This window comes from Dipodomys ordii, unplaced genomic scaffold (assembly GCF_000151885.1).
Source record: "Dipodomys ordii isolate 6190 unplaced genomic scaffold, Dord_2.0 Scaffold25, whole genome shotgun sequence".
NCBI classification, from domain to species: Eukaryota; Metazoa; Chordata; class Mammalia; order Rodentia; family Heteromyidae; genus Dipodomys; species Dipodomys ordii.
In genome coordinates, this window is record NW_012267241.1 from 1,544,520 (window position 1) to 1,566,394 (window position 21,875).

Genomic DNA, 21,875 nt, shown 5'->3' on the forward strand with positions numbered 1-21,875 from the left:
TGAAATGAAGAACGGGGCGTTAATTCTGAAATGCTACATGGAAGCGTGGGATGAGGGCCAGGGCTTGGGGAGAACACTGAAGCCTGAACTCTGTAGTTTGGATGTGAGGATCCTAAGACACTAGGGCTGGAAAGGACCACTCAGTGGGTCCTACCATTACTCTGTTGAGAGTATGGAGAAGAGAAGTTACCTATCACTGTTGGTGAAGCTATGCCAATCTGGACCTCTAGACCTTGATCCTCCCTACTGATTAGGCACGGTTCACCTCTCATGTGATTTTCCTACACAGGTTCCTGACTTTGCATGTTCTTTCCTTAGTCTTCCTAATGATTGCCAAGGTCATGCAACCAGGTGGGCAGAGAGTGGGATGGGCAGAATCCCAGCCAACCAATCCAGGATTTGCTTTTGGGAGTAATCTCAAGAAGGGAGACATTCATTGAGGCTTAAACCCATAAAAATCACTGATAGTAGAAAGGGAACAGACTATGATTTGTTCTCTAAAATAAGAGAAACAGGTAAGGATATCCACAAGTGACAAAGCATCATTTAGTCACCTTATTGATAAGTGGGGACTTTGGAGCTACCACTTGGTCTTTGTCATGAGTGGCAAACTGTTGTCCCAGCCTCTACATTTGCCCCTCCCAGAAATAGAGCTTTCCTTCTAAGTGGATTTCCCAATGCCAATGCATAATGGCCAGAAGTGATCATTATGAGCACAAAACATTACAGTTTCAGGTTGTGGAAGCTGGGTGGCATCTTAGTGCTATCCTTGTACAGGAAGAAGGGGCTGGGCCATCTTGGTAGACTCCAGTTCCACCTACATTGGCTGCATTTCTCAGTGGGTCTGGGACATGTCTCAGTCTGCTGTTGGCCACACTCAGCTCTCCTACTCCCCCCCCAATTTCTGAGAGTGTACTGTGCCCTGTTGTGTGTCCTCCTTCCTTCCTGTTTTTCCCACCTCGCGAAAGTCTAAAGCCTGGAGCAGTAGCTGTTGGGTTTATGGTGAAAATCAATTCAAGGTCCTTTTATCTCCACACTAAATCCCTGTAGCCAGCTGTTTTTATATGGAAGTCCCTACAGGCTGGGCCTGGACTAGTGACCGTTTGCAAGAAAACAAAGGGAGAGAAAAAAAAGGCTGATGATGTCAGCTTTTGGATGTGGTACAGCAATTAGAGGGGGGAAGGGGGGAGGGGTAGATTAAAAAATGGGCATTTCCATGCAGCCATGAAAAAGAAGAGGAGAGGAATCCTCTTCTTGAACAACAAATGCTCCTGCTAATTTTAACTAGAGTAAGCTCTGATAAACCTTCATTTGATGTAAGTCACTGACCCTCAGGGAACAGGAGGTGAGGAGATGGGGGAGGGGAAGGCTGTGTGTGTGTGTGTGTGTGTGTGTGTGTGTGTGTGTGTAATCTCACAGTGCCCAGAGCCCTGGAGATCCTGGAACACTTCAGTAGCACAGGCCAGATTCATTAAAAACCCTGGCTACAGGCCAGCAGTTAAAATTGAAGCAGCATATTTATTGCATTTTGTTCAAATAAATCTGAAAACGTGTGAATCATATTCCTTGGAGAGACTGGGAGAAGAAGTAAACAACATCAGGCTAATACTTACAAGCAGTGGAGGAGAGAGAACAAAGATACAGAAGGTTCTACCGCCACAGGAACTTGGTGAGATTCTCGCCCTTTATAGGCAGGGGTGCTGGAGGGAGCCACACTCTGCAGGACTTTCCCTGTATGCTGGGTCCTGGTCTTGGTGCTCTGCCCCCGGCCGGGGGGGGGGCTCTGCTCTGTGTCCTGGGCTTTCTCAATGGCACCATGGCCTCTCCCACCCTGCTTTGCGGGTGTGTTGTCTCTAGTTCTGCCATCCTGCTTTACAACGGCAGCTGCAGAAATTAGATTCAATTATGGGTTTTCCTAAAATAGTATATGAGGGAAAACCTCCTCCCACCCCGACCAGTCCAGTTCCTATGAAACTCGGCAAGAGTTCAAACTAATTATTTGCCTCTTTAAAGCTAAATAAAATAGCTGGTCAACGCTACCAGCCTGGGCTCCAGGTTCTTTTGTTGTTTAATGTCTTTCAGTAAGGCTCAAAGGGCCAGTCTGTTTTAGGAAGCAACCTCCCATTGGGTGGAGACTGGGAACTTCTGGCCTCAGTTTCCTTCCTAATAATACTTCTCATATAGTAATTCAGAGAAATGAACAATTATCTTGAACGACCACGGTATTAAATTACAGAGCACCCTCATGAACAAAGGCCATATATACGCTTTATCCCTATTGAAGATACGATTCATTGGCATAACTATTGAAAACTTAGGATCTCCTTTTCTCGGTTAAACTCAAGACTGGTTTTATAGCATATGTCTGCCACTATTTCCCCTCTGTTCTTGATTGTGTGAAACATTGATAGAGGCAGGTTGGCAAGTGGAAAGTGTGGCCTGACACTCCTTACTTCATTTGTAAAAGCTGTTTATGCATCTTCAAAAGCTTTCTGGCCTTCTAGCCATCATCAAAGGCCCAGGGGCATGTTATGGATACTCAACAGACCTGCTGCTGGTCACCCAAGAAAGCCATGCATGTGGTGTGTCTGTTCTGTTTGAAAGCCTTGGGAAAGGCAAAGGAGAATCTGAGTACTTGATACACCATAACTGAGGTTAGGTTTGTAGGTAAAGGCTGCATGGTTATAGCAGTAAAGATAAACTCAAGCTGTCAGCTGCCAATCCATGCAAGTAGCAGAGGGGCGTGTTTCTGAATAGAGGAATGCATGTGAGATGACCCAAAGGCACCCCAATGGAACAATCCATTTTGCTCGACCCCTAACATGGCAATGTGCAAATGACTTTAGTGCTAATCTGATTTGAACACCTTGGAACTTGCTCCACCTCAGAGTTGTGGCTCACTCAGCTCCTTCGCTTCACCTTTCACTAAGTTGCAAGCTATTATTTCCTACCCCCTGTGCTGGTGGGGACTCAGTGTGGTCCCCAGGAGCCTCTTTCCTAAGCCGCAGAACACTCACTCCTAATCAAAGAATCCCAGGCAGAGCCCAGAGACTGTCCCCACCAGCTGTCAGAAGTATGCACTCCAGCTTCTGTCCTTCTTATCATATGGTTGTGCTGATAACAGTAATAATCACTTGAAAGTACACAAAAGTAGGATACTTGTCACGCCACCTACATGCATTAACCTATTTCACATTTATGGCACATCTGTTTGGTGGGGCATCATTTTACAGAGGAAGAAACCGAGGCTTAGAGGGGGGCCTTTATTATCACTGTGTTGATGGGTACAGTCAGAATCGGAAAGCACACAAGCCTGTGTCAAAGTCTTCCTCACTAAATGGTGCCATGCGGTCTTCGTTTCTTACATCCCTTAACAACTAGATGCTGATTCCCTCTACACTTCTGTCTCCTCGGTATGCGCCAGGAGGAAATCCACTGAGCAGCTACTTGGCCAGATGGTAACAGGAAGCTAAAACCAAATTTTCCAGTTCAACAAGACAGTATTTATTAACTTAGGCTGATCAATATAGAAGCCTGTCTCTGGTTGCGTGGGCTTAAGCTGAAATGTACTGCCTGGGTGCAATAACAGGAAGACATAGTATGAATTACTGTCCCCTTACAGAGTAAGGGTCTGCTGACTCATTAGTATACACTCTTCTTTGCCCCTTTCATGTAGGCCGGGGCAGGTCAGCACAAGGGGAAGACTCAGTGGTGAGTGAAGGAGAATGGAGATAACTGAGCTACTTGGGGGAGGAAGAATCCACCTCAAATCCACCTCTTATCCTTTAAATCTCTATCTCCTTGCTCTATGAAGTTTAATATTTCCTTCCTCTCTCCATCCTCCTCTCTCTCCCTCCCTCTCTCTCTCCCTTCCTTCCCTCCTTCCTTCCTTTATATCTCTCTTCCTTTCCTGCTTCCCCCTCTTTCCCTCCCTCTCTCTTTCATTTCTTACTTGTTTGGTTCTAAGTGTTGAACTTAGGACTCTGTACATGCTAGGCAAGCACGCTACCACATGAGTCACACTCTTAGCCCTTTTTGCTTTTGAAGTAGGGTTTCCATAACTTTGCCTTGCATCTGAAATTCTTGGGCCCTCACTTTCCTAATCACTGGGAGTACAAACATGTATGTACCATCACAGAAGATGAGTCTAGTTGTTCCTTTATTTTTCTATTATTTTATTTTGCTGGTCCTGGGGCTTGAACTCTGGGTGTGGGCACTGTCCCTGAGCTTCTCTTGTTCAAGGCTAGCACTCTACCACTTGAGCCACAGCGCCACTTCTGACCTTTACTGAGTCGTTTATTGGAGATAAGAGTTTCACAGACTTTCCTGCCCAAGATGGCTTTTTAAATTTGTAATATGTTTTTATTGTAAAAATACTGTACAGAGGGGTTACAGTTACATTTCCTATCAAGAATTGTTACAGTTACATTTCCTATCAAGCATTGTTACCTCCTCCTTTGTTTTTCCTCTACCATCCCTTCCTTCTCTACCTTCCCAATTCCTTCCTCTCCCCCCACTCCCCCGCCCCCGCCCCCGGAAGTTGTAAAGTTCAATTCCAACATAGTGTCTTATACATCTCATTGTTACAATGGGTCAACCTGTATCCTTATTTCAGCATTTTGTTATTTCCCTTCCCTCCCCAAATTAGAAAAATGTATATACAAGACGCAGGGCACCAGAATCAAATACAGTGAAAAAAGGGGTTATACGGTGGGGGAAGAACATACAAAAAAAATCACATCGTACATTATAAATACATTAAAAACAATAGCAAGAAAAAAAAAACTTGTGTCCCTATGTTGGGGTTCATTTCACTTAACATCATCTTATATGGTCATATGTACATACCTTTTGACCTTTTCTGCTTGTCCTAGACATACACTAGTTATTACAAATAAGTGAAGTAAGCCAGGCCCAAAGAAATACAGGTCCCAAGATGGCTTTGAACTGCAATCCTCCGATCTCAGCCACCTCAGTAGCTGGGATTACAGTCGTGAGCCACCAGAGCCCGACTAGTTATCTCTTAACAGATGGCCATGACCTGACTTTACTAATGCTGTCACTCTACATTTGGGCTGTGACTGGGCAGCAGGTGATGGTGTTCTTGGTGCTCCTCACACCTTGGGGAATATGGGCTCCCAAACCCAATTCATTTTGTGCCATACTGTCTTGGAATTTAGGGGAAAAAAATTCTGCCAAACATCATTTCCTTGTTGAGTGAGAGAATAAAGCGATTATTGAATTAAGGCAGAACCTGAGAAGAAACCAAGTTGCTTAAACATACGTGTGTATTCCCAAGTGTCTTGGGTACCACAGCTTTTTCTTGAAAGCAAATTTTAAAACCGAGTGAGAGGAACCTAGTAGTTGAGCTTTGCCTGTCTGCTACGTGGCTAGAGCCTCTAGACCTCATAACACAAGGCAGGGCTACTGAGTAGGCAGACACTCTCTCCATGGTCTGTGTTCAAGTGGAATCCACTGTTAGAAGCAGACCTGACAAGACTCCAAACGAAGCAGAGGTAGTCATCTTTCCACAACATTTCTCATGGCTGGTTGTTATCAAATGCAGAGGAGTTAGGAAGGGATGAAGACCAAAGTTCTAGGGCTTCCCCCAATTCATCATGACCACTAGGAATGACCAGAGGCAGGGCACTGTGGCTCCCAACAGCTCTCCATAATACTCTCTACTATGCAGATATCCAGAAGAGTCTATAACGGGGACCTGTCTGAAGTGGAAGTGAGCTGGACAGAAGCCATCGCCCTGCCAACCCTCCTCTTGCTACCATCCAGGACTTCAGGGCCAAGCGTATTATTCATGTGTCTTTCAATGTTATGATACTTTGATGTTGAGCCTTGCTGACTCTGGGAAGATTGTTTCTCCCAAGGGTAGCTAATTCCTAGAGATTGCTGACTCCCCGAGAACAAAACTTTCAGATGCAAACCAACCATCTCTTCCTTCAGGAGCTCTGATTAGCTGAGTCCTCTCTGGTGCCAGGCTTAGGCAACAGGTTACTAGCAGAAGCCTCAAGACCCTGTAGCCCAATGAAATTATCCCACTAATATCACTGGCTGCTTATCCCACTAGCAATTCTAATTCTTCCTACCCAGCCCCGCCGATTCTTCCCTATGAAAACCATAATAAAGCTTTTGGCACATATTCCTCCTTTACTCTACTAATCTTTAAGTTTCCCCAATTAGTCCTGAATGACATCCATGGCTTCCGTTGAAAGCATAAACATTTTCCTTCAAGAAAATTATTTCCATGTCTGCATGTCTTGCACCAGACATGATTAAGATAGCCATGAGTGCATTCTATGGTATCAAGCTTCAGGTCTTTTCCTCCTCCACTTTTTGGGGTCAGGAGTGGAGACTTAAAGAAAATAATTTATCCTACCATTTCTGGAACCCTTGATATAAGTTTCTATTTAACTGGGGCCTTTATTTATTTTTAAAACTTCTCAAATGTTTCTGACAACAGTGTTACTGACAACAGCACACCACGAAAGGACTGGTGGAAAGCATGCGTGAAAAGACTGGGCATTTTGTATGGATTATTTCTTTTCATTCATTCCGTCTCTGCCTGTTATCTTCAAAGAATAACAAGGTTGCCTACACAGCTGGACGGAGGTGACATTCAGACCTAGGCAGTCTACTTCTCAGGCAGCACACAGAATCCATGCCAGCAGTGATGGATAACCACACCTAGGCGAGTTTAGGAAAATCACTGGGATTATCATGTATAGTTCTAGAACAGTGTTAGGCAATGGCTGGCTTGCAACCTGCTATTCTTCAGAGCCTTTGCTACCTGGCCTCTGGGAGAAAGAGATTATGTCAGTATGCAAATCAAACATGACAAGATAGTATAGCATTTCATTTAGCCTTTCTTTTTCAGATCACTAGTGTGGTGATCACAGTATGGTGATTTCCACTAGAGACGAATTTTCACATCTAGTCCTTTTGGATCAGCACTTGGAATGCAATCCCTGCTATAAACCACTATGTGTTGAAAGCTTCCACACCAGAAAAGGGATTTTTAGGGATGATTTTTTTTTTTTTTTGCTGGTTCATGTGATTAATCAATGGCCAGTTTAAATGTGGCTACCTTTCAGGTCTGACACCATGATACATGTTACAGCACCTTTCTCTTGAGAAAAGTAGCTTCTATTCTAGAAGTCAATGATCTTAGCAACACAGTCCTGCTTCAATCAAATCAGAGCTAAATTGTGATTGTGTTTTCACATGTTTATATTTTATTTAGCCTCAACAGACTGCAATCCTAGAATGGCTGCATATTTCTTTGGCATTCCCAGAATACCCATATTAGTAAAGAGTTTGATTTATGCTTGATCACATGAATTATGTCATCTTACTGAACAGCATTTGCAATCCTATCAGCATCCCTTTATAAAATTATCCCTTGCCTTTTTAAAATTAGAGCCGTGATTTCCATTAGACCTCAGCATAAGCCCACGTCAGCTTTGTTAGTCATGGTCTTGAGAAATTACTTCATGCCCCTAAATTTGAATTTTCTCATCTCTAAATATTAGTAAGGTTCACCTTTATGTGATCATTGGTAAAGAATAAATAAGGAGGGGCTGGGAAGGTGGCTCAGTGGTAGAGCGCTTGCCGTGCATGCATGAGGCCCTGGGTTCGATTCCTCAGCACCACATAAGCAAAAAGAAAAAAGCTGGAAGTGGTGTTGTGGCTCAAGTGGTACAGTGCTAGCCTTGAGCTGAAGAGCTGAGGGACAGCACCCAGGCCCAGAATTCAGGTCCCACGACTGGACCCTTTCCCCCCCCAAATAAAGAATAAATAAGGAATGAGCACTTGCTTACCAATGCACAGTATTTAGCTCCATGTCTAACAGATAGTAAATGCTCAATTATTGGTTTTGTTATTATTATTTTCAGTTAACTGTGAATTAAGCCTGATGGGGAAAATCCAAGAAACTGCACTATCAATGAGATATCATCAATGATGACTGCTGCCTCTAGGTTTGAAAACCACTTTTAGGTTGACTTTGGGTGAGCTTGGCAATGTTTTGAAAAATTATAACATTTTGGCATCTGTCTAAACATAAACATGTCATGACATATAGCACTGCCAAGTTCCTAAAATGTTATAGAATTGGAAAGATGGGAAGTTAATGGTTTAGTAGGGTATAAATTCACCAGTATGAAGGGGGCAGAATATCAGATGATTTTTTTTTAGTGACTTTTGGACCCCAGAAGTTCAGCTGTTCTGATGACCCCATCAGCCTCAATTTGCAGAAGCTACCTCGGTGGGTGGTAAAGCTAGCTTTCTAGGTGCTCTAGAAGCAGAAGTGACGGAGGAGTCTGCAGGGCAGGGGAGTGTGTAAAGAGGGGGCCTGGAGGAGAGGTGGAGATGCTGCTGCAATTCAGTATTTTTCCTTTCCTCCTGTCATGCTCAGTAACAGACCCTCCCGGCGGGGGACTGTGGTTAGCAAGCATTGATCTGTGTACCAAAGACAAGACCACAACGGATCAGAGGAAAATACATGTGATTAAACAGTTCACTGGCAACTGGAAACAAAAACAAGGCTAGCAGGAGGTGGGATTGCCTGGTGGACTGAAAAGAATAACATACTCACACTGGGAAGACCAGATTTGGGGTTATAGCTCCCCAATATGTGTGGAATATAGACAAGCAAGTTACTCATCTGGGCCTTAGTTTACCCAGCAAGAAGACTAATTGGAATTCCTAGTCTCTCTCTCTCTCCACTCATCATTTCAGAGAGAGGCCCACACAAGCTCCTAGATCTGAGCATTTCGGTAAGATATACAAACATAAATTTGAATTAACAAGTGGCTGGAAGCAATACCTCCTTTTTGGAGTCAAAAACATATTAGTTAAGGGTTTGAGCCATACCCATGATTGATGATAACTGAATTGAATGATGACCAGGAAAATTTAAAAAAAAAGTATTTCAGGTTTTAAAAAAAAAAGCATGCTATAATCTTCCATACTGTCTTAAAGCTACTGCTACTGTTGAACCCCCTGCTGAGGTTATATTATGCCCCATAAAAGCCAGCACAATTATTATCTTCCCCCTGTGGGGGACACAGCTCGGCTGCATAGTTCAGGCCACTGACATCAAATCACAAGCTATTTCTGCAAGGCAGAGCTGCTAACCTGGCACATACCTGCGCTGCCACAGGGAACCTGGCAGGCAGTACCTGCGGCTGCAGCTGCAGACAGAACTTCCCTGTTGGCAAACACCAAAAAGCGTTTTGTGAGGTTGGCGGCAGGATGCAGCACCAGGAGTGATACTCCTTCTGGTGCCCTGTGGGTACGGCTGGTAGCTGGGAAGGCACACTCTTCTTCCTGTGTCCCCCCCATCTGACAACATGACTTCTGAGGAGCCCTCGTTAAAAGGCATGTTGGCTGCCACCGCACAGTGTGGCAACTGCCTCTCCAGCCTCCTCTGTTCTCTGTCTTACAGAAGCCAGCTGCAAAGTGCAGCACCACATCCCACTCCATGGCCAATGGGACATTAGCTGGTCTGCTGCCTCCCTTCACTCCTGTGTTGTTGGAGCTTCTGTAAACATGTGTCAGCTACAAATCCACTGGACAGCAAAGACAGGAGTAGGCCAGGTCTCCTCCTTCTCCATCTGGCTGGGATGGTACTAACTCCCAACCCCTTGCCAGGAGTTTGGTTGGCTCTTATTGATGTTAAGAGTGTGAACTTCAACTAGAAGAAAGAGAATCAAGAGTTTGGAAAGGGACTTTTGCTCACCCCTTCATATTTTGAAGTGTGTATTTGTGTTCTTATTCCTGAGGTGGGTGGGGGGATGGGAGGGGGGAGAATAGGCTTGGATATCTCCGCATTTTACTTGAGGTTAAAGCTAGTCAGTAGTTGGAGCCAGGCCTGGTTTGGCAAACTCTAAAGTCTTTTTTTTCCCTCAAGTTCTGGAGGTTGTTTTGTGGGGGGGGGTTGGGGAGGGAAGAACAGGTTGTGATATTCATCATCAAAAAGTTTCCTGAGAGCAGTCTGCGGACTGGCCTTCCATGTACTTCTGGATTTAATTCTGGTATGTGGCTGGGGGAAAGGTGCAATTGAAGTAAATATTTATAAGATCTCTGATGAACATAATTTATTTCTGATCAAGACTATGCATCATTTGATCATCATTTAATCCTAGACTTCTACCCAGTGCCCGCAGAATTCCAGTGAGTTATCACTGAGTCTTTATTACCTAAGTGCTCAACATCCAGAGCTGGGTGAAGAAAACCTCTCGTCCCCCTCGAGAATATATGGAATTTGGTTTATGCTGCTAAAGGCACAAAAATCAAAAGGAGGAAACCCAATGATGCACAAGCAATAGTACAGAGGCAGATCTTCACCTCCTCGTTTGCAATTGGATTTCTCAGGGATTCTTGAGACACTTCAGGAACCAATTAGGACAATATGGAGCCTGGATTTGGTATTTCAAGAGGGCTGAAGGCCCTTTGCCATGCTGAGGAGGTGCTGAAGTAGTTATTGGGTCATTCTTGGAGGAGATTCTAACCAAATATCTGCCTTTCAGGTGTTTTGGGCCCTGAATGAACAGATCTGTTTTAGGTCTTAGGTTCAGAACTTGCTAATGTTCAACTTGGATTCCTCCTTTTTTTCTTTTTTAATCCTCAATATTTACCAGATCATCTGAGATTCAAGAAATAGTTTGGCCCTAAATAAAGAGTAAAAAGAAAATGACTACTTGTCTTGATTTTCAAGGGGAAATTCCTGACTTGTGAGTTTTCCCAAGTATCAATGTTACCAGGTTAAATATGTAAAGAAGTCCTGATGATAGTAGGAAAAGGGGAAATGGAAAAATTAACAGTATGATATGGGAAAGTTTGGATGTCTTGATTCAGAGGATTTGTGTTGGTCCATCATGGAATGGTTGGCAGAAACATCATCAAGAGGCTTTATATTCTTTCTCTGGCAGACTCTGAGGAGCCAAAGTAAGTCTTTGAACAAGTCAATAACAATAAAAATGAAGCATGTAGAATTACTAGAAATGTTTTATTTTTACAAATCAGTGCCCCAAATGTGTATTGTTTTAAACTAAGGATATTTATAGAAAGACAACAAAACAAGTAAAAAAAGAACAGTTGTCTAATAAAGTATATTGCTAGAACTAAAGAGATTAAAAATAGCAGTTGTATGAAACAGATACAATCCAGTGACTAGGATCAGCTGGAATTGAAAATGGATTCAGGAGGAAGCATAATGGAAAGGGCTAAGGTTGGGCTTAGCAATGAGCTGACAGGAGATGGAATGAATACCAACTCTTCCATGAGCAGTGGAGTTGAGTCACAGTCCTTACTTTGTAGTTTGTGATGACAGTGATAACTGGAGGAAATGGAATATGTTCTTTGAACAGCTGTATTTTCTTTAAGTAGCTGTACAAAAGAGTTGCCATTCACCAAAGCAGTTTATGAATACAGTGCATCTTGATCAATGTTACCCCTTTCAACATTCTCATCCACCCTTCCCAACCTACCCTTTCCCTAACTTATCTTAATTTTAGGTTATGTATTGAATTTCTTCTTTTGCCATTTAACAAAGCAGCTTATGTATACAATCAACCTTGATTTGTGTCACCACTTCAACATTTTCACTCCCCTTCGGCTTACCTCTTCCCTTATATTTCTTAATTCTGTGCTATATTTTGCCTGCATTCTCTTCTTTTTATTCTTCTACTCCTTTCTGCTTGGCCCAACCCTTCCCTCTTTCAAGTACTCATTTTCTGGTATATATTTTGTTACAGTTTGACTTAACATAAAAATAACAAATAAAACTAACAATAATAAATGCTGATGTAGCTGTGGCCAAAAAGGAACTCTATTACACTATTGGGTGGGAATGTAAATTTGTTCAACTACTCTGGAAAGTAGTATGGAAGTTCCTCAAAAAAATAAACATAGAGCTTCCCTATGATCCAGCAATTCCACTCCTGAACATTTATGCAATAGAATACAAAGAAGGCCAGTCTAAAACTATCAGCACAACCATGTTCACTGCAGCATTATTTATCATAACCAATGTATGGAATCAGCTCAGATGCTACTCAATGGACAAATGGAGCAAGAACATGTGGTATATATACACAATGGAATTCTACTTATCCATCAGAAAAAAATGATACCGTACCATTCATAAGGAAATGGAAAGACTTGGAAAAATTATATTAAGTGAAGTAAGCCAGACCCGGAGAAACATAGGTTGCATGTTTTTCCTCATTTCCGGTAGCTAGACTTTGCCTATTAATCTATAAGCGGTAAACAAGGAGTTACAGATGAATTAACTGAAGTGTAGTAGGCTCTATGGAAAGCACAAAAGAAAAGAAATGGAAATGTTTTGAAGGCATTTCTTCAATGGTAATCTCAAACAAACAGCTCTACGCAGCTCTACTACTGGATAGGAGGATAACTAAGAAACTGTCATTGTGGCCCCACACTGTACCTCTAATTGATCGATGAACTTGCATGTGCAGTTTACCTGGTATAATGGATCTCATATGAATGCAAGACTATTCCTGCCCTCAAGACATTGAAGTTGTTGCTATTGGGGATGGAAATGTATCTCCAGTATATATATCATCATGTAACCTTATATGGAGATAGTCCCTAGGGAGGCAATCAAGGCTATGATTTAGGTTTGGCCCAAGAAGTCCATGCAGTAAAGGGTTCATCCCCAGTGTGGCTCTATTAGAAGATGAGTCTTCTTTGGGGTATGCCTTTGAAGGGGATTGTAGCATCCTAGTGTATGGCTTCCATGTTTGTGAGATGACTGGTTTAATGAGAAACACCAAATACTTTCATTAGGATGTGTCTTCCTCACCTTGTCAAAGCAATGAGGCCACTCAGTCTTGGAATGGAACCTCTAGAACTATGGGCCAAATTGATCCTTTTTCTTTCTCCTGTAAATTAATATCTCAGGTATTTTGTTTTCTAACATAAAGTTGAAAATAAAATCACTGGGGAGGTGGGCCTTCATGAAATATAACTGGTATGTCTATAAAATGGAGAAGAAAGAGAAGTACATAGGGAAATATGTGTCATAAAGACAGAGATAGGGTAGTGTTTGCACAAGCTAAAGGATGCCAGAAACAGTGAGCTGATCAGTAGACACATGGAGAGAAGTGTGGAACAGTCTGCAGTTAACCACTAAAATGGAACTTAACACTGCAGACACTATGATCTTAGACTTCCTGCCTCTGTAACTGTGAGACAATCAATGTCTGTGGTTTGAAGCCCCCACCCAGCTGGTGGTTGTTTGTTATGGCAGCTCTAGGAAACAAACATATTCACAGAGAGACTTAACAAAGGTACATGGAACAATCAAAGTTCTAGTGAGTAGGAAGGGATTATATGTTAAATAGGGATGTAGAACTGAAGGGAAAATATGCAGGTTAGGAAAAATTTTAGAAGATTTTTATTGAGAAAGGAGAGCCCGAGTCAAGTCAAGAACATAGGTTAAAGCTCCTTCCAGAGGATGGTGAAGCTGCAAGTGCCTTTGTACCCTGTCAACTCCAACCAGAGGAAAGACCATCTCCTTTCCCAAGGCTTATTTTATACTTTCTCTACATCAGGTCCTGAGTTCTGATCTAATGTGTATCATTCTCAGTGCTTCTCTGGGTATCCTAGAGATTTCTTACCAATTTTACGTGTCTATTATCCTGATTAGACTGTTATAGACATTCTTTTAAACTAAGCTGTTTTTTTCCCACCAGAAAATAATCAATACTATATTTCCTTTCACGTAGGGTAAAGTATGGTTTGAAAAAGAATTTAACTTGGGAGACATTCAAGGGTTAACTATTAAGACTTTTATTTTAGTAAATTTCAAGAGAAAAAGGATGTGACTAATTAGTAAACTCGGGTTATATTTTTCTCGGTATAGCTTTTTTCTTGGGTAGTGATGAAGGCTAGTCTGTTTTGTCACAATATTGCTTTCATTCCTTCACTGAGCTACTGGGAAAAACCCTCAGAGCAGTTTGCAGATCACTGAGCTTCTTCTGCTATTTTATTTTTTAAAAAAACAAACCTGATCTATGAAATTCCTTTGTCCTATACCAGCTATATTCTTGGTATGTTTCTTGACCGTGATGATGGTGAAGCTTATCAGGTTTGCTCTCAATGTCAATTAATGGTGTTTCAAAAATGACTTTGGGAGTGAACTGAAGACAGAAAACCATTCTCTAATCTCAGCAAAAAAAGTCCGAGGATTGAGCTTTACACTTCAGAGACGCTGCAGGGTCCAGTGAAAGAAAGAAATAAGCTCTCACCCTCGAGTGAAGCCTGTGATTTTACTGCCTGGGCATGCAAAGAAATCCATTACAAGCTGGGTACCATCAGTTCTCAGGACAGGTGTGTGGCAAAACTCACATGGTGAAGTGAAAATGAATGTTAGAGTAGATCTCAGGAGATCAAGTTCTAATCCTGTTGCATTTCCATGTATCTAGAGAGTTATTCAAATTCTCAAGATTCATGTTTCTTGGTTATCTTCCTATATTAAGTAAGACAACTGGCCTCTTCTCACTTAATATTCTTTGATTGCTTAACAGGAATCTCACTAGAGAATAAGACAATTACAAAAGAATGAATGACAGAGACGCTACAGGTCTTCTGCATATCACCTGGGACAAGATGCACCTTGCACAGGGGAAAATTAGGCCAGTTCTCACACAGTGCAGAAAAGCTAAATTGGGGTTTCGAAGGGCAACGTCGACTTGGAGCACTCCTACTTCTGTGATATGGACTGAGGAGAACAAGAACAATTGGCCACAGTTATGTCCACCATTATAGAATGTATTGCATTGATTCTCACCAGGTAGGACTTGTTGGGTTCCAAGGTTTCTCCACTTCAAGCACTCTTGGCATTGACATAGGCTCCTTCTTTGTTACGCAGGAGGGCTCTCTCCTGTGCCTTATAAGTGGCTTGGCTGTATTCCTGTACTCTTTAGATGCCAGTAGAAACTCCCACAGGTTCTGATGAAAGTGTTTGCAGATTTACTCAATGACAGTGGGGGCTAAATCTCCCCAACAGGAGAATAACTGATAAAATGAGATAGGCCCTTACTGGAAGATCAGACACACCCAAATCATAGAGCACAACATTAAGCATGGCCACACTCCTCTACTTTAAAAATGGAGCCACTACGTTAGACTACTACGACCAATATATATATAATATAACACAATATAACATATATATCCCACATATATGTGTGTGTGTGTACGTGTGTGTGTGTGTGTGTGTGTGTGTGTGTGTTTCTTCACAGCCACGTGAAGTACAGATTAGGAAAAAATAAAAATTATTTTCGAGTAACTCTGGTTTTTTCGATTTTGCCAGATACCATTGTTCTTCCAGCATCAAATGTGGTCTCTTTCCCAGAGACCACAATGGAGTCTCTTGTTGGACTCGGACTCATTGTGGTTTTACTGTAGAAATGTGACTGGTCTGGCTGCATCTTTCCATTGCTACAGTAAGAAACGTTTGCACTGAGTCTGCACCCACAGGACACACGTGTTATGACTCATGATTGTCAATGATTCACCAGTATTGTGCACAGGTAGAGGTGATGTTTGAAAGCATATATGTGTGTACATGTGTATGTATCTGTGTATATATATATATATGTGTGTGTGTGTGTGTGTTTATATGTATGTATATATGTATATATGTGTATATACACACATATATATTTCCCTATAGTATATATATTTCACTATATTATCAAAAGATAAAGATTTTTTCCTACAAATACTGAAAATATTTCTAAGAAAATACATAAAACGTGTCACAAAATAAATCTAGAAATATTCCAGAACACTCTGAGTAACAATGCCTTTTTGAATTTTAATGTATTAAGATAAGGACTTATTCTTTTAGATAGATAAATAAATAAATAAATATCAGTATATATATATATATATATATATATATATATATATATATATATATTTGGTTCCGGTCTTGGGGACTGAACTCTGGGCCTGGGTGCTGTCCCTCAGCTCTTCAGCTCAAGGCTAGCACTCTACCACTTGAGCCACAGTGCCACTTCCGGCTTTTTTTTCCCTGCTTATGTGGTGCTAAGGAATCGAACCCAGGGCCTCATGCATGCAAGGCAAGCGCTCTACCACTGAGCCACCTTCCCAGCCCCAATACCAGTATATTTCTTAAATATCAATATAACATCTGATATATAGCAAGGCATTTACCTCTTATCCCAACCCCATCAACTCAAGCCCTTAACTACCAATTTCTAAAGAAGCAGTGAGAGGTTAAGGACTCTACTCTTCTATTTTTCAGCCCAGTTTCTACTGGCTTCCCTTAAATGACCTTTTCTGTAACTCCTTAGTACTGGCCTGTAAAGGTGAAAAGAACACACAGTTTTCCATAGAAAGAAAAGAAACTCAAGAGTGTATTCTCATTGGGGGTGTTGCTGAGGCCTGAGTGAATTGGAGAAGGAATAACAACATGACAGAAACGAACTAGGAACTATGGATACAGATATGAAGGTTACCACTCCCAAGATAATACGATTTAAGAGTTGACACTGCCCTTAGAAAGGGTGAACCAATTCAGCAGTGATACTCACTAGACACTATGTTGGTAATGAAGTATACAATTGGGGGAGTAGGAGGGGAATCCAGAGGAGAAATACTGGGAAAGAATGAGGGAGGGGGGGTGACATTGTTCAAAAGGAAATGTTCTCATCTGACTTATGTAACTGTAACCCCTCTACACGTTACCTCTACAATAAAATTTTTTTAAAAAATACTTTGAGATTTAAAATCTAATTCTAAACAAATAAACAAAAATGTGAAGGGAAAGATGAAGGAAAAGAAAGGGTAATGAACTGTTCAGTTCCTGATCATCATTGATACCATCAAATTAAAACCCATCCCAAGTGAATAGGAAGAATGAAGTAGAGGCAATCACTGAATTCCAGAGGAGACCAGGATGTATATTTAAAATAGGAACATGTGCTTCAGGAGGAATGCTGTGTGCTCAGCCTTGTTTATAAGATGGCAGACGATTCAAGAATGTAATCTGTTCTGAACCAACAAAACAAAACAAAGGAAGGAAAGAAAAGGGGGGGTTATTCCTTTCTATTTTTTTATCCAATTCAGATCTATACTAGAAAGATAGATTCTTTCGTGGATTTTTGGAATGCTCATTTCTGGCCTTTCATCTGTACGGTTAGATGGTGGAGAGAGGGGAGTGGAAGGGCAATGATCTAGAAAGCTGAGCTCTGAGGGAGACTCTCCCTCCCCCCCGCCTGCAAAAACATGAGAGGGAGAGAGAGTAATGTGTGGTAGTGGAGCTTTCCTGGGGGACGTTTTTGATTTGTTGAATCTCGGGTATTTTAGGCAAGTTACTGTTCTTCACATTGTTTTGGAGAGGGAGCTTTGGCACCCAGTCTGGACAGGCAAAGTAGAGGAGCTCCATTTCTGCACTTTATTCACATACTCTGGCTCCATTCAAACTTGGGCAAATGTCCTGAGAAATTAATAGTGTCCTCTTTTCCTTGATGGGGAAATAGAAAGTCTGAGTTGATCATGTCACTTACCAAAAAATTTGGAATGCCAAGCAGAGGAGCCGAGACCTGAACTCATGTGGGTCTGACTTGCTTCAGTTTATGCTACAATACTAGGCTGTACTGCTGTGATTAGTTCAAGCACTGAGTGTGGCACTGGATTCATAGGAAGTGTTTAGAACATTGAGAATTAATGGCTGAACGAACATGTACACACATACTAAGCGAGCAATCTATTTGGAAGGCAGTCAGAATCTGGACTGTTGCAACCTCCATTACATTGGGGTCACTGTTCAATACATTTTGGCCTCATCTTTGTTGTTCAGTCTGCCTTTGTAACTCAGTACTGTATTTAAGTAGATCAAAATGTAAGCATGCATTCTTTCGAATGTGAAGCTTGCTACGTGTTTGTGTGTGTGTGTGAGTGTGTGTGCAATTATGTTTTTTGCACGTTGAGTACTTTACTATTCTAGTCAAATATATTTTTAGCAACATCGAAGTCACAGTTTAAAGTCTTAGTTATACTTTTTTTAAATAACTTTCTTCTCTTTTTTTAAAAAAACCAAAGACAAAAACACTGTAGAATTCGGAGAGGTTTCCTTATGAAGCCTAAAATGTGCACAGGTAACTTTTTTTATTTAAAAATATATTTATCAAGATTTAGACAGACATATTTTGAGCAGATCTGACAGAAAGTAGGAAGCTTTTTAAGGATCCACAAGGTTCGAACTTGATCTCTAATCTCTAGCTCACTGTTCTCTGTTTCCAAGCAGGAAAGTGCTCAGGCTTCAGGGCAATACTTGCAGTGCCCAGCATCCCCTTGATGGCTCCTGAGACTGGTTTGCATTCCTGGCTCTTGCTTTTCCCCTGCAACTATGCCTCTGTCTAGAGAACTTCATAGTAACATGAGTGTGTTTTGTATGTCCCAGTCCAAAGTCCATTTAGGCTCCCCAATAATTACTAAGATCAGCTTCCTATTTCACCCTCTATTGGGGATAGGTGTTTTGGGACAGGAGCCTTGCATAGATACCTGCATGTCCAATCAGATCCCTTTACCTCTTACTTAAACACCATCTAGACATCTATGTTGGCTTTCATACCTGCAAAGAAGTCAGAAGGAGCCAAGATGTAAGTAGATCACTGTTGTAGCATTGTACTATGGCTGCAATAATATTGAAAACTCTAATCTCTCACTAAAATAAAACATGAGAAAGACTAACAAACTTTATGTTTTCCTTCTCTTGGGTAAACATCTTAATCTGACTGTCTTTAATTTCATTGTGCTCAGTCATGAGATCTCTTAGATTGAAAACTACTAGTGGCAGGGCACAGCTATATCTTATTAGTTTCATTGCCAATTATCCAGCATAACATGACAAGGAATTATGTCCTTAAAAGTATCTTATGTGAGGCTGTGCAAACACAAATGGAATTAACCAGTAGGAAATGGATTAACCAGATTAGCTGGTTTTAGCAATCCTGGCAAACTAATAACTAGTAGCTTTGCCTTTATGATGGAGCACTGGCAAAGGAGTTCTTATGAGCTATCTGGAGGTTGTTTTAAATTTATATCCCATGAGAGTAAGTAGAAAATGCTCCAAGTTCATGATCCATTAATACTGCATAAAATAAATGCCAGTGAAATGAATACTTGCTGTTCCAGATTCTTTTCAGGTGTTACTTAGCAGCTAATGTTAAGATTGTAGACTTCCAATTTTCCTATTTACTCACACTTCTTAATACCTAAAATCCTGAGAGTCACATAAGAATACTTAAAATCATATTTTTATACCTTCATAGTGCCATTTTAATGCCGAATTTGGTGAGCTCATCTGAATGCTTAATTATCAACAAATGAAAACTTCTTGGAGACTTTTTGTTTTCAGCCTGGGTCTGTCCCTTTTCCGTTGAAAAGGAGTGTGCCCCTTGACGACTCCTGATTAGGGAGATCTACCTATTGCCTGTATGATTACCATCAGACAATTTGGGACCATGTATGTGCAGGTCTCAGAGTGGTAAGCAGAGGTACAGGAGTAGGAAGAGAAAACAAGTGATGATGTCAGGAAGTTCAAACAGTAGGAGGTGCTTTCCAGAGGGATGAGTCTTAGCTGAAGCTAGAAAGATGTTAAGGGTTATTAACTGTTTATCACATAAGAATTAGAAGATTCTTCCCCTGAACATGTAAGGTTAATGTTAATGGCTCAGGATGCCATTAGCTCCAATTCAGCTGTCTGACTGGAAAGTGCTTGTCATGTCCTTTTACTTATCAAATCATCAAGGTAAAAATGTGGGAATGGTAGAATCACTGTTTTCTGTCAGTTACCTTAGAACGACTTCTTATAAACCTGCGGTAAACATTATTGTTTATGGAGCTCCTTTACTGTGGGTGGGCGTGCCATAAACTGTTTCTGTGGGATTACTTCCTTGTGTACAGCTTGCTCCAGTATCATCTTTCTGCTTAACTTTCGACTGTGAAACAGCCCAGAGAAGTGGGCAAAAGACACATTGGTGGGTGAATGTATTTCTCCAGCACCTTCTCATCAAGGCCTCAAGAGCTATCTACAGATCTAGCTGGGTATGGAAAGGAACAGCAGTCATTTAGATCAGTGCTGGAAGCTGTGAATATAGTCAATATGTCTACTGAATGGTACATATGTTTGACTAGAAACAGACACATGGGTTTATATGTATATAATTTCACTCAGCGCAGGGCAAGTGAATTCTCTGGGGGTCTTCAGTGCTCACCACTCAACCTTGAAGGGAAAAAAAGCTCTACTACTAGCCCGCCATAGAAGAGAAGTAACACAGAGTAGCCAAGCAGCCAAGCATGGGACAAGGTCCGGAGTAGGGAAGAGATATCCCTTTCAATGCACTACTAGCTTATGTGTGTGTTTTCCACACATAACTGAAGCTGCTAGAAATGCCCCAGTCCAGGGGGTATTAGTCTTAGAGTGCGTGTACTCTCTGCTCATCACTGTGTCCTCACAGACTTCCTCCACATACTGCCCAGGCCATATCTATTTGGCTTCCTACAACCACTAAAGAACTGCAATGATCCCAGACTCCCTTTCCTTTAAGTAGTTCAGGGGCTGCTAAAAGGCCTCTTGCTGCCTTTTGCGTGTGGTGCTAATTAACATGATCCAAGTTACAATATGTGCTAAAGATTCCAGTTTTGTTACTTATTTAATGAGCTTCGTGGGATTTGAACATGAGGCTCAAAGTAGCAGGGGAAACCTCATAATTAGTTTCAATTACAAGAAGTTCTACGCATTAAGACTATTTGATGAACTGCAGAGGGAAGGAACTAGCAACCAGATACAAATCACTAATTTTGTTTCATTTATTATTATACTTATTTTCTTCCTAATTAGTACCGATTGGCTTATGATCCTAATTAATGCAAAGGAATTTGGAATGGTATACAATGGTATGGCTTAGAAGATGCCAGCATGTACAACTGCTAAATTATTGCTAATTGTTATTTACATGGGGCCTGGAAGACTAAGTAATGCAATGCCTAATTAGCATTAAAGATATGGTATCCATTTCCAATTTACACTAACGCAATACAGATCAAACTGTTCCTTAAAACAAAACAAAACCAAAAACCTGTCTTTAGAGATCAAGAATTGCACTATTGTATACTGACCTCTATCTAAGGGGAAAATGTTTGCTCTTGTCTTCAATTGCATCTTGCCAGGACTTGGCTAGGACTTTGTAAAAAAAAAAAAAAGTTACATAGGCATACCCAGCATCAGGCTGGCAATAGGCTCCAGTACTTAAGGATTAGAGCTGGGAGCCAATTGGCAAATAGGCCAAACATAAGGCCTGGGTTTGTTCCAATGCTGGGAGGTGTGTGCTTGCTGGAGAGTGGAGTCCTGAGATAACAGGTTTCTGGGAAGGTGTAAGCACATCCCACCATCATGGTGCCCATGAAGTGATCTCTCTAGAGAAGCAGAGATGCCAATTCTGAAGAGCTAGAACATCAGCCACTGGCATAGGTGTGGATGCTACTAGTAAAAGTAGTGGTGCAGAGAATAAAGACATGGTCCTGAGGCAGAGAGACCTAAGCTTCAGCACTCAGTCCAAATCACACCATTTTTCCATGGTAAATACTGCCCTTAATGCCCATCTACTCCTTCTAGTAAATGGTGGAGTTCATTGGGAACTTGCTGGGATATAGCCTCCATCTGAGATGCTTGTGGTTCTTTTCTTCAACCAGTCCTTCTTATTTCTCCCCATTTCCCTTGTCTTCTTCATTTCTGTATGGAATGGGGAGCAAGGATATTCCCTTGGGAGCGAGAAGTTCCACCTGACTTGACAATA

General features: G+C 41.5%; 1 protein-coding gene across 2 annotated transcripts in view; it reads right to left on the reverse strand.

Moving 5' to 3' along the window:
- Setbp1 (SET binding protein 1) overlaps positions 1-21,875 on the reverse strand; it is a 348,122-nt gene that overhangs the window by 46,221 nt on the left and 280,026 nt on the right. The gene's annotated exons all lie outside the window — the stretch shown is intronic.